The sequence below is a fragment of the Gorilla gorilla genome, chromosome X, assembly GCF_029281585.2.
Source record: "Gorilla gorilla gorilla isolate KB3781 chromosome X, NHGRI_mGorGor1-v2.1_pri, whole genome shotgun sequence".
Taxonomy (NCBI): Eukaryota; Metazoa; Chordata; class Mammalia; order Primates; family Hominidae; genus Gorilla; species Gorilla gorilla.
In genome coordinates, this window is record NC_073247.2 from 21,349,264 (window position 1) to 21,365,436 (window position 16,173).

Consider the following 16,173-nt stretch of genomic DNA (forward strand, 5'->3'; position numbering starts at 1 on the left):
TCAGCGTATAAATCAGATGTCAGCTGAGCCATGCTTTCCCTTTTGATTGTCATTAAGTTGGTTGGTATCTCCATCCCAATTACAGAGGAGGTCCTCCATGGATTCATGGAGGTAGGTGGGGCTTGGGTTTCTTCTAGTTGTTTTTGACTCAAATTTCTGCTTCTGATGAATTAGATTGGTGTGTCGATCACCTCACCTTACTGAGTTTATTGTCTTTGGTGACCATAGGCTTGTGCCACTCAGATCTCCCTTTACGAGAACTTCCTGCCAGGAGTATGGTTAGCAGACAACCACCAGCTCTTGTGCATACAGCTCCCCTGTGGCATTTATGCCCTGAGGTCACTCCCAGCCAATGACTGAGCACAGCAGAGGACTAGAGACAGACCCCTCTCTGATGTGGATTCCTCTAATGGGCAAGCTTTGTTCAGGGGCTCCCCATTAGCCAGGCCAAGATGTTCTTGGAGCTGCACTACAGGTTAGGAGTTTTCTGTCCCAATCTTCCTTCCTTTCTTCTTTCCCCTCACAGATGTCAGAGTTGCATCATGGATTAACGACTCTCCCTGACACCTCCTGCTTATCTTTCATTGACACTTTCTCCATCTGCATATATGCTTCTTACCGGAGCCAAACTGACACATAGTTTTTTCTTACTGACCTGTGCTAGACACCACTCAAAGTACCAATGACACAAAGTTCTAGGTATAGCAGTTTTTCATTGAAGGTTGGAGGCAAAGGATAGCGTTCACCCTGTTATACACCAAATGATATGAAACTTAATCTTTAGCATCTCTGCCTTAAAATACTTTGCTCACCCCCCAATCTTGGAATTTCTCATGAACTGTCTTTCCATAGGTTCCCACTTCTTGTCATGTCTTTCACATTCCCAGCCTTGTATCATTTCTATGATCTCCATTCTGCACTCAATATTTGCTGTGCCCCCTAGATTCTTGTTAACATTTAAGCCATTGGGATATCATCTGCCACAGCTCAAGAAGCCTATTATTTATCTTCCTAAAACTGTCAGGCCAGGGTAAAAAATGACATTTTTTCAAACCCTATTGTGCATTATTAAGGATAAAGAACCACAAGTCTCACGTTTACAGATGAAAAAGGGACATAATTTCCATAACTCTATCCAACTGGGAAGTATTTCTTCATTCTATGAAGCCATAAGAAAAAAAAAAAAAGAAAGAAACATTAAATTGGGTTAAACCAATGGTATTGTGGTAATAATTTTATATACTTTATTCTGGCATTACATGAAGATGAAGCATTTCTCTATTTCTTACGATCAACAAAATTTTAACTCAATGTGCATTCTTTCATTCAACATTTATTTTTAATGCTACCTGTGTGCCCAATGCAGAGTTTGTTTTTAAAATAGTAAATCCTTTGTTTGCAAATATAATTTCTTATATTTATTTCTTAGACACCAGTATATGTAAGACAATGAAAGACACCTTACCTAATTTCCATAAATATTTATAAAAAATTTGAAAAATTGTGTGTTTAGGGCAACACTTTTTGTTTGTTGGACATTTGGTCCAATGGTTTCCTTAACTCTTTCTTATTTTCTAGGATTTTTACCATAGACAAATGCTTCTTCCACTCAGGCAGGAAGTTGGTTGTGTTTTAAATAAATAAATGAATGCAGACATATATGTGACCATTTTACAAATTTATATGTTTATTTTTTTGCATTTTTTGTGTATGTATGTATTTCCTTCTGAAAGCACACTTGGCCATAATTATGAAAGAAGTACATTACTGGAGACCACAATCTCTGTGTTGAATATTCCTTTTGCAAACCTTTCTGACCTATGACTCCTGGAAGGAAGAAGCACAGAACGGCAGTGATGCTAGGCTGATACTTCTAATGATGCTTGTCTCTCTGGTACTTGGAAGGTAGGATGCATTGTGAAAAAACATTCTTCAACCCGAATAGTTTGGGCTACAAAAAGCAGTAGAGTATGGGATACTGCCCATTTTCAGCGAATGAAATTTGGAAGGAGGATTTCAGAAGTATTCTGGACAACTTGCCCAGTGCCTCAGTCCAGTGTTTAAATGCCAGTGGTGTTTAAAGTGAGACTGTTTGGAAGTCTAAAAGCCTCACATTCAAATTTCATTGCAAAGGGAGCATTCTTAAGTCACATGCAAAAAATATTATGTTTCGGTTCTGAATTATCTGTGTCTAAGCCCCTCTACATTCCACAGTTAACAAAAGGTTGAACAGAAGTAACATTTCTGCCCTTATTCTCCTCTCACTGCATTATTTATTATCACTTGAAGCAATATGATGCTGCTAATCCTATGACTGTACAGCCTGACTTGTCCCTTGGGAAATACACCCAGGGCTAGAGTCTGCTAAGGCTAGGCTAGTCTTAATAATCTACAATTGGCAAGTCATTCGTTTGAGATATCAACCAAGATGAGCCAAAAGACAGCAGAGATTTCTGACCATCAGTCAGTAAGAAAGAGAAGGGAATGCTCAAAGAAATTCTCAAGAGGAAAAATGGCTCAATGAATGGCCATGGACTCAAGTCCCATAACCTCTCCACATCTCAGTATCCTCCTTTGTATAATGGTAGAGTTACACTGGAAAATTCTGGTGTCCTTTTAGTTCTAAGAGTCTATGAATTGAAGTATATGTATGTATTTTTTGAATGATATCAGTGCTTTATCAAACTCGAAATCTGACAGAGCATCCTTTTTTTTTTTTTTTTTTTGAGACAGAGTCTCGCTCTGTTGCCCAGGCTGGAGTGCAGTGCTATGATCTCTGCCCACTGCAACCTCTGCCTCCCAGGAGCGATTCTCCTGCTTCAGGCTCCCGAGTAGCTGGGATTACAGGCACATGCCACCATGCCCGGCTAATTTTTGTATTTTTAGTAGAGACGGGGTTTCACCATGCTCCTGACCTCGTGATCTGCCCCAACCTCCCAAAGTGCTGAGATTACCGGTGTGAGCCACCGTGCTCGGCCCTGACAGAGCATCCTTCAAAGGTGCACCCCTTGTGTTTTGTTTCACTACTTTCACCACGTTAAAAAAGAAAATATTTCATTTAGAAACCAACTAGTAAGCATAAAATTAAAAAACGTGGTGGAAGTTGTCAGTAGATATCCATGTATGTGTCAAAAGGTGGTGAAAGGGATGTCCAATTTGTTAACACCTCATTTTTGGATCAGCCCCTCCATAAATACCTTTCTCAAATCTCAGAAAGAACAAGAACAGAATATATGTAAGCTGGGCTTATTGAATGAGTCCAAAGCCTTGTCGGAAGATATAAAGCCTTGAAACCACAGATTCTCAGTAAGTGACACGCAAATGTATTCCAACCCTGCAGTCTGCCATTTAAAGGAAGCAGCTCTTATTACATCCTGGGTTTACTTATTTGTTTGTTTTGTTTTGTTTCAATTTTACTGAAGTTTGATCACATCTGGCAAATGTCTATACAGTAGAGGGGTGAGGGAAAGAGATGGAATGGGAATAAGGAAATAAACTTGCCATAGGAGGAGGGGGAGTTCCAGAAATATTTTCTACACAAGTTTCCATAATAAGCCAATGGTAATAAGGTCTCACCACATGCCAGGCACTGGGTGAGGCCTACAAGGCACCATGCTAGATGGACATCAAAGAGAGAGGGATGAAACACAGCTACTTGGCAGACGCATCTGAGTTAAAAACCCTTTTGCACGGGCTTGAGAGAGGCTGTTGTCCCCTGGAGAGGCTTTGGCATGGCCAGAAGAAAACATCAAAGACACTCCAGACTTCAAATCCCCTCCAAGGGTGCGATCAGCGGGACAGGAAATGGGAAAGTCATTCTAGAAGGGATTTGGAAGGGAAGGGGCTTATCCACGGATGCCCCTCACCCTGCACATGAGCTCTCACCGTGTGTACAGTTAACAGACATGATACGGTGAACAGCTTGGCACCCAGTCAGTAGCAAGTCTTACCCTAGCCCCCGACCAAGAAGCTGTGGGGATAAGGTGACACAAGGAAAGATAATGCAATAAGGATGTTTTGTTGTCTTCGTGGTCGACTTAATAGTTTGAAAGGATACTATAGAACAGGGAAGCTTGCATTCTAAAACAACAGAAGCACAAATAAATAACCAAAGATAAAAGTCCAAAGACCAAAGTCAACCAAAAGAAAATGAACAAATAGGGTTTGCCTGAAATAATATCTGGCACGCTAAACTAAAATTCCTGGTAACCCAGCAGGGTTGCTTCATGCTTATAGTACCCCAATATGACCAAGGAACCAAAAGTTGCCAACAAACACAAGGAAAGGCCTTTAATTCCATGTCACTGGGAAATAATGACAGACTATGAAATCTGTCCATGTGCAGAGCCCAAACAAGACTGAAATTTCACATGCGGCCTGCCATTGAAGTGGGACCATAAAAATCAAGTCAGCCAAGCTGTTTTTTTTTTTTTTTTTAAAGACAAAGAGCTCCTACAAAAACAAGGAATAGAAACTTCTTTGAAGAGATAGGAATGTGCAAGCAAATGTATGGGATACTGTGGATGTATATTGGTTGATTAAACCAAATAACACACACCACATATGTACATATGCGTACACACACACACACACACACACATATTTGAAGTTGAGCAAAGCTGAGATTTTTAAAGTAAAGCTGCAGCAAGTGATATATTTTTTAATGAGTTCCCAAGCCTGGTAATCTTCTCTGCCACATGCCTAGTTAGCGAGGACCCATGCATGCAGCTTGATAGCTGTGTAGCATAATGGTCAAGCTTGGAGTTTCTGGAGTGAAACCTTCTGGCCTTAGATAGCAGCTTCACTACCAAGTATCAGTGTGACTTAGAAAAGGTCCTGGACCAGACCTCAGACAACATGGGCGTAATAGCAGTACTTACCATATATGGCTGTTGTAGTATAAAGTGAGATAATACATGTAAAGCACTGGACTGAACCCTAGCACATATTACGGACTCAATAGATATTCACTATTAATATCATAAATTTATCATAAGCTCTGTGCCCCATATCCCTTTGCAGTATGCACAGCAACTAACAGAGCAAAGAGTAAAAATAGTATTTATTAAATACCTGTTGTTTGATTTACAAATTAGGACCCTATTGTTTGTTTGATTTCCTAAGTCCCACAATATAATTGGTGACCTATAAAACAAAATTGTTTTTTCTTTTTTCCTATGTGTTTATTTTCATCAGTTATTTAAAAAAAATTTTTTCCAGTGTAGTCAGTTTTAAAAATTCATCTTCTTAGAACAAAGTAAACACCTGTTCCTTGTCATCAGTATTAAATCCCATAAATAATCCTTCTGGAGCCCAGCACAATATTAGCACCTTAGAATAATGTTCCTCACGATATCTCCAAGAAGCATATTCTTCACATGTCCCTATTTTTTAAAATACCATATTAAAGTTAATTTAAAAATGCTGAATTAAACAATGTTAATCAGGCATGCAGGACTTACCAATCATAAAAATGCTAATGTGTGCTGTGGATCTCCAAGAGATGAATATAAAATGAAATGCTGTGTTCCAACAGGTTACTTGTCCACACAATTCCTTTTTCATGGAATTACCTCTCTCACAGAGCTATGACCCTCATACAGCAGTAATGCTCTGTGGTAGGCACTTTGGGACATTCTATGTTCAAGGGATGACCTGAAATCTACTGATTTTATCCTGGAAAGTGGGGGTCACCATCTCATGAGAACACAGTCACTTTTCTACTCAGGTGGTCTGCATATAAAGCAATGATAGCTACAAAACATCAGTATCCTGATCCCCAGGGCTGATTCTGATGATTTTACTGGATGGAATGGTGTTTTTTTTCACTTGCACTACTCCCTGTGTAGGTTCCTCCTGCACCTATAAGCTCAGAAATATCAAATTCTTAAAAAGATGAATGTAGTACTGGTTTCGGTCAAGGGCATCACTTATTCTGGCTGTGCGTTATGCTGAACACATCATCAGTGGATACTGCAAGATAACACAACCTTCATTTGTATTGTGCTTTCCATAGTCATTTAAGCCTGCATTGCAATTTAGTTTCTTGATTAGCGTTTCCTAAACTTTAGGATCATAATAATCACCAATGGAACTTGGGAAAAATCATGACTCTTGAGTTCCACCAGCCCTGCAGTCTCCAGTTGGGAGGTCATATGTTTTGAAATGCTCTCCTAGTGAGGCTTATGATCAAGCATCTTTTGGAAATTCAAACTTGGCTACATATTACATGTTTTATTTTTTTTCCAAATACCAGAATTCTAAACAAAACCCACTGCATCAGAATCTCCAAAGGTGGAATGGGTATCTGTATTTTTAAATGTCTAAGAAATTCAGTCAGTCTTTGAGGGGAGCCACAGCTCTATACCATACGCCAGAGATGTACTGACAGCTAGGGATGAAATTGGAAACCAGCTTCTCCAATTTGAAGTCTCAGGTTTCTTTTATTGGACCACTTAATATTGGTCATGAGGTACTGACCAGCATGGCACCCTAAACGGGAGGAGCCCAAATACATACTGAACAAGTAAGAAAGGAATGTCAAAAGTAATACCTGAAAATAAATACTTTTCTCTGAAAATAGGCTGAGTTGAGAGCAGGGAATTCATCCAAAATTTCCCCATGTGGTTTGGCCAATAGGCTCTTCTTGAGAAGATGTGATCACTCCACTTTACTTTCCAGTATTTTCTACAGTGGAAAACAGCTCCATAGGTTTTCTTCAGGACATGATATACCTCCCCAAACATTATCAGGCAGTTTTCTGACTAGTGATATGTTTTCCCAATGTATTTTCATTTCTGTTTTGTCCCCCCAGCCATGAGCCTGAATATATATAGAACAAGCTCTCCACGGGGAGACATGGCCTCCTGAGTGGGAAATGTGTGAGCCCTGCTGTAAAGGAGGAGACTCATCACCAGCTATTAGACTCTAGACACCTCATGCTAGAAAGAAGAGGCAATCTCAACACAGTTACAAAACTAGCTAATCATACTGTCAGCCCTGAGAAACTCTTATTTGAAGAATTAGCACAAATGGTAGAAGGAAGTGAAAAAGAATTAAAAGAGAACTTCTGGAACTAATTTTGTTAACATGATTCCTACAACAAGACACCCCTCAGGGATCAAGATGCAATTTCTTTTGTAAAAAAATTTTTTATATTTCCATAGGTTTTTGGGGAAACAGGTGGTGTTCGGTTACATGAGTAAGTTCTTTAGTGGTGATTTGTGAGATTTTGGTGCACCCATCACCCGAGCAGTATACACTGAACCCAATTTGTTGTCTCTTATCCCTCACCCTCTTAAGACACAATTTCTTTTTAACGTTCATCTTTCCTGGGAGATAAATTTTAGACTTACAGAAGAGTTTCAAAGATAGTACAGAGAGTTCTCATATATCCTTCATCTAGCTTTCCCTATCCTTCACATCTTATATAACCATCAAAATTTTATTAAAACTAAGAAATTGACTTTAGTTTAATACCATTAACCAAAGTACAGGATTTATTCATATTTCATCAGTTTCCCCACTGATGAAAAAGAAATCCTGTCCCTTGAGAGGTTTTTAAATCAAGACATGTCTTTTGTTGTTGTTGTTGCAGGCATCCAGTGAGGATTCCACATTGCATTAACTTGTCACATTTCCTTAGTCTCCTCTGTTCTGTGAGTTTCTCTTTCTTTCCTTGTCTTTCAGGACTTTGACACTTTTGAGGAGTACTGGTTACTTCTTTTGTAGAATGTTGTTCAATTTGGGTTTGTCTGATGTTTTCTCATGATTTAGACTGAGGTTTCACATTTGGGGAAATAATACTCCTAGATCACCTAGCTAAGCTGGTGTCTGCCAGAATTCTCTACAATAAACTTACTATTTTCTCTTTGTAATTATTAAATATGTTGGGAGAGATACTATCGTCAAATATCCTGTTATTGCCTAGACTATCACCCACTCACTTTAACATTCATTCATGGATTTTTCCTGAGACAATTACCACTATAGTTTACTATTTCTATTTTTGAACTACTCAATTTAGAAGTTCTATTTTTTAATTTCCATCATTCTTTTTACTTTTATTCATTGGAATTATTCTGTAAGGTACAGTTGTTGCTTCTCCATTTAAGACAAAATATTGAAAGGATAGAAACAGGGTATATAATTTGAGGTAGACTGGTAGAACAGCATGCATAGTTGATTGGATCTTCAGAATATGATACTGGACCACCATCCATTGATAGTATTCTACTATAAAGACAAGCAAAACATGCACAGGGCTGGGCACAGTTGCTCACGCCTGTAATCCCAGCACTTTGGGAGGCCGAGGCAGGTGGATCACTTGAGGTCAGAATTTCGAGACCAGCGTGTCCAACATGGTGAAACTCTGTCTCCACTAAAAACAAAATTAGCCAGGCATGGTGGCATGCAGCTGTAATCCCAGCTACTTGGGAGGCTGAGCAGGAGAATTGCTTGAACCCAGGAGGTGGAGGTTGCAGTGAGCCGAGATCGTGCACTGCACTCCAGCCTGGGTGAAAGAGTGAGACTCTGTCTCAAAGAAAAAAAAAATCAACAAAAAAAACCATTCACAGGGCGTGAAAAGTTCTGGAGTTTCCACCTAAACTCCAGGTTTAGGATGCAGCAGGGTGGAGATGATGTGAGGAGGGGGTTGTTCCTGGTGGTGTCCATCTGAAGATGAAGAAGATGAAACACTAGCCAGGAACAAAAGTATTTCTGAGGTTCAGAGAGTATAAAGGCAGAAAAGGCTGAACAGGTGAGTGGCAATTGATGCTTGGTTATAAAACCAGTCAATATCAAAAGAATCCAAGCAAAAGGTGGCAGGCCAGTGACAAAATTCCATAAGGAAAATAGGCCAAAATCTTATGGGGCTTAAGACTGAACACAGAGGACTTTGTATGACAGCAGGGAATCCAGGCAAACGTAATAGACCCGGAAAACAAAAAGATCAGCTGGTATCATCAGAATTGTTCTCTGTGAATGGCCAGAAAGAAAATGTTTTAGGCTTTATAGTCTGTATAGTCTCTGTTCAACAACTCAACTCTGCTGCTATTACATGAACATGACCACATACATTATGTAAAGGAATGGCCACGGCAAAATTTGACTTGCAGTAGTAGCCAGAGCACAATTTGAGCACTGTATAATTTACCTCTTGATCAGTCCTGTCTCAACTTGAAAACTTCCCAAGGGGCAGAGAACTAGAAAAATGACTATAGTCACTTAAAATGAGGCATAACAATTTTATGAATTCTTGCTAATGATAGGGTCTTTGAGTTACTTTAGTTGTTGTTTTTATCTAGACAGAGGGGTAAGCATTACTTTGGAACTTAATCAAGTTAGTTATTTATAGTACGTTTCCCCAAATTAGATACATTACACACTTTTATTTGGTAGTTAGAGTTCAGAAGTACATTATGTTGAAGTTTCTTGAAATTTTTTGAACCAAAATTGAATACAAGTCACTGTTATTATTAAATGACCTCTTAACTTGAAATTTTATGATATAAGTAATTTGAACCAAGTTCTTGCCTTAAATTATTTCAGTAAGTTGAAATAAAGGAAATGCTAACATTCTCTCCATCCTTTGATTCATCTCTGGCCTGGTGTTTTGTTTAATGTTCTCCTTAAACATTATACCTTTGAAATATAAGCTTTTAAAACATAATAGTGACTAAATAGAGGAGGATGAACCAGGGGAGAACTTCAAATCATTTCACTCTAGGAGGGTTAAAATATATAGAAAATGTTAAACTAATCCTTTTGGGAGTGAGATATCAATTCCATTTTCCTTGTACCCTCTGGGCTTTTCTTGAATCTTTGAAATCCTTTCCCTATAACTGGAATCTCTGTGAAAATATTTCTGTATATTTATTCTCAAGTAGCATAAAAACACTTTAGAATTCTTTGTTAACTTAATTTTATGATATTTTACAATTTTGACAGCCTTGGAACTTAAATAGACACAAATATAATGCAAGATAGACAAAATGCATGACCATTCATCTGGGAGATGAATAAAAAGAAAAATTACCTTTCAATATTTTCAATTTCCATAATGTTCTATTAGTTCCCTGGAAATTTAATTTCAAACACATGTCACACTTTACAGATTTAATGTGAAGTAAAGGAATAAATTTCAGTGAAATATCAAAAAGATGTTTTCACATTTTAAATTTCATTAGACTGAATATTGGTATAAGACATACAGGATCCATGTCAAAATTTACTATTTTGTAACACTGGAATTGAAATATTATGCAAATTATTTTTCATCTAAGAATTTTTCAGCAATTTGCTTTTACCTTGTGAAAAAAATAATAGTTTCACACCCCCAAACCAGTAGACAGACTATAGAATCATTTGGGTTTTAGGGCTATAGAAATTCCAATTATTATATTCATGCTTTCCTTTGGGTATAAATTAAGTAGGCCATGGGACAGTTTTGTAGAATGACCACAGCTTTACAAACCTTATGGTTCAGCAGATGTGGTTGTAAGATATGGGTTCACTGAAAAATATTCACCACTAAGCAATTTGAGGACTCCATTCTGAGGTTTTGATTTAAAAACCAGGAATTTCCAATTGAAAACGGGTAGATTTACCATCATATTGGTCTTGAGATACAGAAATATTCAGTTGTGTCACATAAGCAACAATGTGAATCAGGAGTATTTCAAATTGCAATATTTTTACAAATCTGCAAGTCATGAGCTGAGAAAGGTGTTCAGCACATGCAATGACTCCTATTTCAGTTTCTTTTTGTTGACCTCAAGATATTCTGGGGCTTTTCTTGGTGTATAAATTAGAAGCCTTCATGGGAGGCATTCACTTTGAAAGATTACCTCAATATTTAAGAAAATTATTTGAACAGTGTATTCTCTGATTAGTAAAATATGTGCATTTTCGAGTAAATGTGGCATTATTGAAGTGTTCTAAGATTTTAGAGGAAATATCATAGCTACAATCATTTCCTGGGCTGTGGATTTGAATAACATTATCCATATGTACATTGAGAAATTTCATAAAATCCTGAAATACACAGGAACCAAGTAAGTACCTAGACATCCATGAGAACAGAGACAATGGAGCTTCAGAAACACATTAGTCAAACTCATGCTTCAAAGGTTTGAGTTAATAAAAAATTGAGTCAGACCAGCAGTACTACTTTCATCTAGATCAAAACTTCCCACTCTAATTCCTTGACTGTGAGAGGAAAGTGTATTTCCAGATTTTTCTTTGTAAAATAAAAGAAAATCTGAAAAATGCTGACATACTTCCTCAATGGTTTTAGAACTTGTGAAACTCATTATGAAACTCGTTGAGTTACAATCTAACATTTCCATAAGACAGGAAAGGCTGATGAAATTAACATGCTAAAAAGTTGCAAGGGAAACCTACCTCTACAATAAGGCAGGATTGCAGTACTGACCCTCAATGAGTGCTGTTTCTCCACCTGGGGGATAATTCCTAGTTGGTGGAATAGTGGAATACTTAGTCCTCAGAACCTTTTTTTTTTTTTTTGAGATGGAGTCTCGCTCTGTTGCCCAGGCTGGAGCGCAGTGGCGTGATCTCTGCTCACTGCAAGCTCTGTCTCCTGGGTTCACGCCATTCTCCTGCCTCAGCCTCCCGAGTAGCTGGGACTACAGGTGCCCGCCACCATGCCTGGCTAATTTTTTGTATTTTTAGTAGAGGCGGGGTTTCACTGTGTTAGCCAGGATGGTCTCGATCTCCTGACCTCTTGATCCGCCCACCTCGGCCTCCCGAAGTGCTAGGATTACAAGCGTAAGCCACTGCGCCTGGCCCCTCAGAGCCTTTTAAGCTGTTCCAGTTTCTCACTTACTTTCCCATGGAATATTCAGAGTATCACTTACAGTTTTATTAGTCAGAATTCTTTGGTTTCCCAATCACAAAAATATTTAGTTTCAAATGTCCCTGTTTACTTGTAGTGTCCTTGAAAATGACCACACAAAACCTCACTGAAGTGACTCATATAGATAAATGAAGACCAGGAAGAATAAAAGTACTGTTTCAATTGCCTATGAAGTTGTCTGTTTTCTCTCACTAGATTATAATGTGAGGGTAGGGACATTAAGCATTTATCCTCAGGGTGTCATCAACACTAGTATGGTAGTTTGTACATAATATAGGAGCTCAATAAACTATTTTAGTTTGATTGATTACATCTGGGGTTATTAGCCCCTACACAGTGTGTTTCCTCTACTTATTATCAATTAAACTTCACAATGACTTTTCCAGTTAGGCAATATTATCCTAATTTGCTGAAGTTCCAAGGTAACATCATAGGAAAGCAAAATAACTGGCATGAGAACTCAGGGTTTCTTAGTCCAGATTTATTATTTCCACTCCCCATCAGCTGCCTGAGAAAGTATTCAATGGACAGTAGTAGTTTCAAAATCTTTTCTCATTCCACAAAATAAAGGATAATAACTAGATTTTTAAAAATATAAATACCTAATATAAGAATCCTTTCTTGACCACAGAAAAGGAAGGGTTTTGAAATCCATTATTCCTTTCAACTTTGAAGGAACAGAAAAGTCTTCGGTTAATTATTTAGGGAAAAGACTTCCCAATCCCCAATCCAATATTTTCCTAATCACATTCCTAGTTGGAACATAGGCAGTGAGTTTGGAACCTGAAGCTTATTTCCTGTCTAAAATTGTTTTCATTCATCGTATGTGAACACTTGTTTTTTATTGCAAAGTTGTTTACAAAGTTGAGCTGCCGGAATACATTTCTTTTAATGAACAAAAGAGTGATGGAATATTTAGCTGGAAGGAATTCACAGAGTTGCATGAAACTCGAAAATCGTTTTAAGGTTTAAAAGTTGTAATGTAGGCTTTCTAGTCCAAAGTGGAGGAATATAGAGGTAAAAAATTTTTAATAAAAGAATTGAATAACTCAGAAAAGGAAGTCTGACCATCTCTTCAAACTAAACAGAACTTGCTTTCATCTAAAAGAATGTTTCATTCAATAAACATTAATGAATATAAAATCCTTGCTACATGCCAGGCATCAGGATACAAAGTTCATTAACATTGATCCTACCCATAACATAAAAGATCAATAATTTCATATCTTCATAAAAAATGGCAAATGACTTTCTAAAGGCAATTCATATAAGTGAGAGCAAATATTCAGAACCCCAGCAATTAGAACAATAATATCAACACATAAGGCTGAGATCAACTGCATATACAAGCCACCTTGAAGACAAAAACCTGGTACTTGGTCTATAGAATATGTGAATCAAAAGAGAGTATTCCTTTTTTTAATCGGTGAAACTTCAGTCTTTTTACTTAAATCAAGATATAATTCATGCACCATAAAATTTGCCATTTTCAAGTGAATGATTCAGTGCCTTTTAGTATACTTACAGAGTTGTGCAATTGTCACAACTATCTAATTCAATTTTCATCACTTCAATTAGAAACTCTGTACCCTCTAAGCTGTCATTAGCTGTTCCCTCCTTCCCCTAGTCCCTGGGAACCACACATCTGCTCTTGGTCTCTATGGATTTGTCTATTCTGGACATTTCATATCAATGTAATCATACAATATGTAGTCTTTTGTGATGGACTCCTTTTACTTAGCATAATGCTTTGAGTTTCATCTATGTTGTAGCAGGAATCAGTACTTCTTCCCTCTTTATAGTTGAAAAATATGTCACTGGGTGGATGGACTACATTTTAATCATTCATCGGTTGATGGACATCTGCATCGTTTATATTTTTGGCTATTATAAATAATGTTAATATGAACATTTGTGTACAACTTTTTGTGTGAACATGTTCCTTTGATAGGATTAACTTAGAAAAAAGAAAAGTAAGAGTGAAAAAGGCAGCTAACACTGTGCCAAAGACAGCAAATGGCCTATTATAAATCCACAAATCAGGATTCTAATATTCCCTAATTATTCCGAAGATAAGTCACTATGTCCTTTGCTACAGGACATATTCATGGGCCCCAAACCAGGCATACTAAATTTGAATTTCCAGGGAAGGAGGGTGAAAATCTCTATATTTAAACAAGCCTCCCAAGTGATTCTAATCATTAGCCAAGTTCAGGGAACACTGGTTTAGTCTTTGCAACTCAAAGTTGATTCCTGAGAATCTCTAGCACTGCATCTCCTGGAAGCTTGTTAGAAATGGAGAGTCTCAAGCCCCACTCCAAACCTACTGAATCAGAATCTCATTTTAACAAGATCCCCAGGTGAAAGGACTCCTTATTCAATAAATGGTGCTGGGATAGCTGGCTAGCCATAAGCAGGTGAATGAAACTGGACCACTACTTTTCACCATATACAAAAATTAGCTCAAGATGGATTAAAAACTTAAATATAAGACCTAAAACTATAAGAACCCTGGAAAATACCATTCTGGACATGGGCCTTGGGAATGAATTTATAACTAAGTCCTCAAAAACAGTTGCAACAAAAACAAAAATTGCCAAGTGGGACCTAATTAAACTGAAGAGCTGCACAGCAAAAGAAACTATCAACAGAGTAGATAGACAACCTACAAAATGGGAGAAAATATTTGCAAACTGTGCATGTGACAAAGGTCTAATATCCAGAACCTATAAGCAACTTAAACAATTGAAAGAGTAAAAAATAAATAACCCCATCAAAAAATGGGCAAAATACATGAACAGACACTTCTGAAAAGAAGACATACAAGCGTCCAACGAACATGAAAAAATGCTCCACATCACTCATCAACAGAGAAATGTAAATCAAAACCACAATGAGATACCATCTCATACCAGTCAGAATGGCTATGTGTAAAAAGTAAAAAAACAACAGACACTGGCAAGGCTGTAGAGAAAAGGGGACGTTTATACACTGTTGGTGGGAATGTAAATTAGTTCAGCCACCATGGAAAGCAGTTTGGAGACTTCTCAGAGAACTCAACACAGAACTACCATTTGACCCAGCAATCCCATTACTGGGTATATACTCAAAGGAAAATAAATCATTCTACCAAAAAGACACATGTACTTTTATGTTCACTTTGGCACTATTCACAACAGCAAAGACATGGAATCGACAACCTAAGTGCCCATCAGTGGTGGACTGGATAAAGAAAATGTAGTTCATATATACCATAAAATACTATGCAGCCATAAAAAAGAATGAAATCATGTCCTTTGCAGCAACATGGATGCAGCTGGAGGCCATTAACCTAAGTGAATTAACATAGGAAAATATCGTAAGTGAATTAATATAAGATTCCCAACCCTGGTTGCACATTAGATTTTACCTAGAGTGCTTTTAAGAAATATGATCCCTGTGTCCCACCTCAGACCAATTAAAGCAGAATCTCTTAGGAGTTGGAGGTTGGGCATCAGTATTTCATTTGATTATTTTAGGTCCCAGGTAGGTTTAATGTGCAGCCAGGGTTAAGACACCTAGGAAGTCGTGATCCCTCTCTGGCAGCGGTCCCCAACCTTTTTGGCAAGAAGAACCAGTTTCCTGGAAGACAATTTTTTTCCACGGATTCGGGGATGCGTTTCAAGATGAAACTATTCCACCTCAGATCACCAGGCACTAGATTCTCATAAGGGGTGCGCAACCTAGATCCCTCACATGCTCAGTTCACAATAGCGTTTGCGCTCCTATAAGAATCTAATGCCGCTGATCTGACAGTCGGCTGAGCTCAGGAGGTAAGCCTGCCACTCACCTCCTGCTGTGCCGCCCTGTACCGGCCTGCCGCCTGGGGGTTGGGGATCCCTGCTCTAAGGTAAGGCTAGGAGGTGAGTCCAAGAAGAATACTACGTTGCCACACAGCCTTTCCCACTGCAATACAGACATAAAATTTCATATACTTAATCCTTTAGTCCCACTATTTTCAAAAAGGGAAAAGGGAAGGGAAGGAGGAAGGGGAAAGGGAAGGGAGAAGGGAGAAAGCAAGTGAGAAGGGAAGGAAAAGAAAAAAGGAAGGGAAAAGGAAAGGGGAAAGGGAAAAGGAAGGAGAAAGGAAAAAGGAAAGGAAAGGAGGGAAGCAAGGAGGGAGGGAGGGAAGGAGATACAAGAGAAGAAAAAAGTGTTATAATATGCTACATAAGAACCTTATAGTTTGAATCAATTGCAACAATTTTTATTGGAGCATATACAAAATTTCCCAGTTAAGTTTTAAAAAATTCTGTTGG

At 38.1% G+C, this 16,173-nt stretch overlaps 1 long non-coding RNA gene across 1 annotated transcript in view; it reads right to left on the bottom strand.

Annotated features, from left to right (window-relative positions):
- Positions 1-969: 969 nt before the first annotated feature.
- Positions 970-16,173, bottom strand: part of LOC109024760 (uncharacterized) — a 235,087-nt gene continuing 219,883 nt past the window's right edge. Inside the window, exon 4 of the long non-coding RNA XR_010132461.1 lies at positions 970-1,159. This is a non-coding gene — a long non-coding RNA (uncharacterized lncRNA). The remainder of the gene's footprint in view (positions 1,160-16,173) is intronic.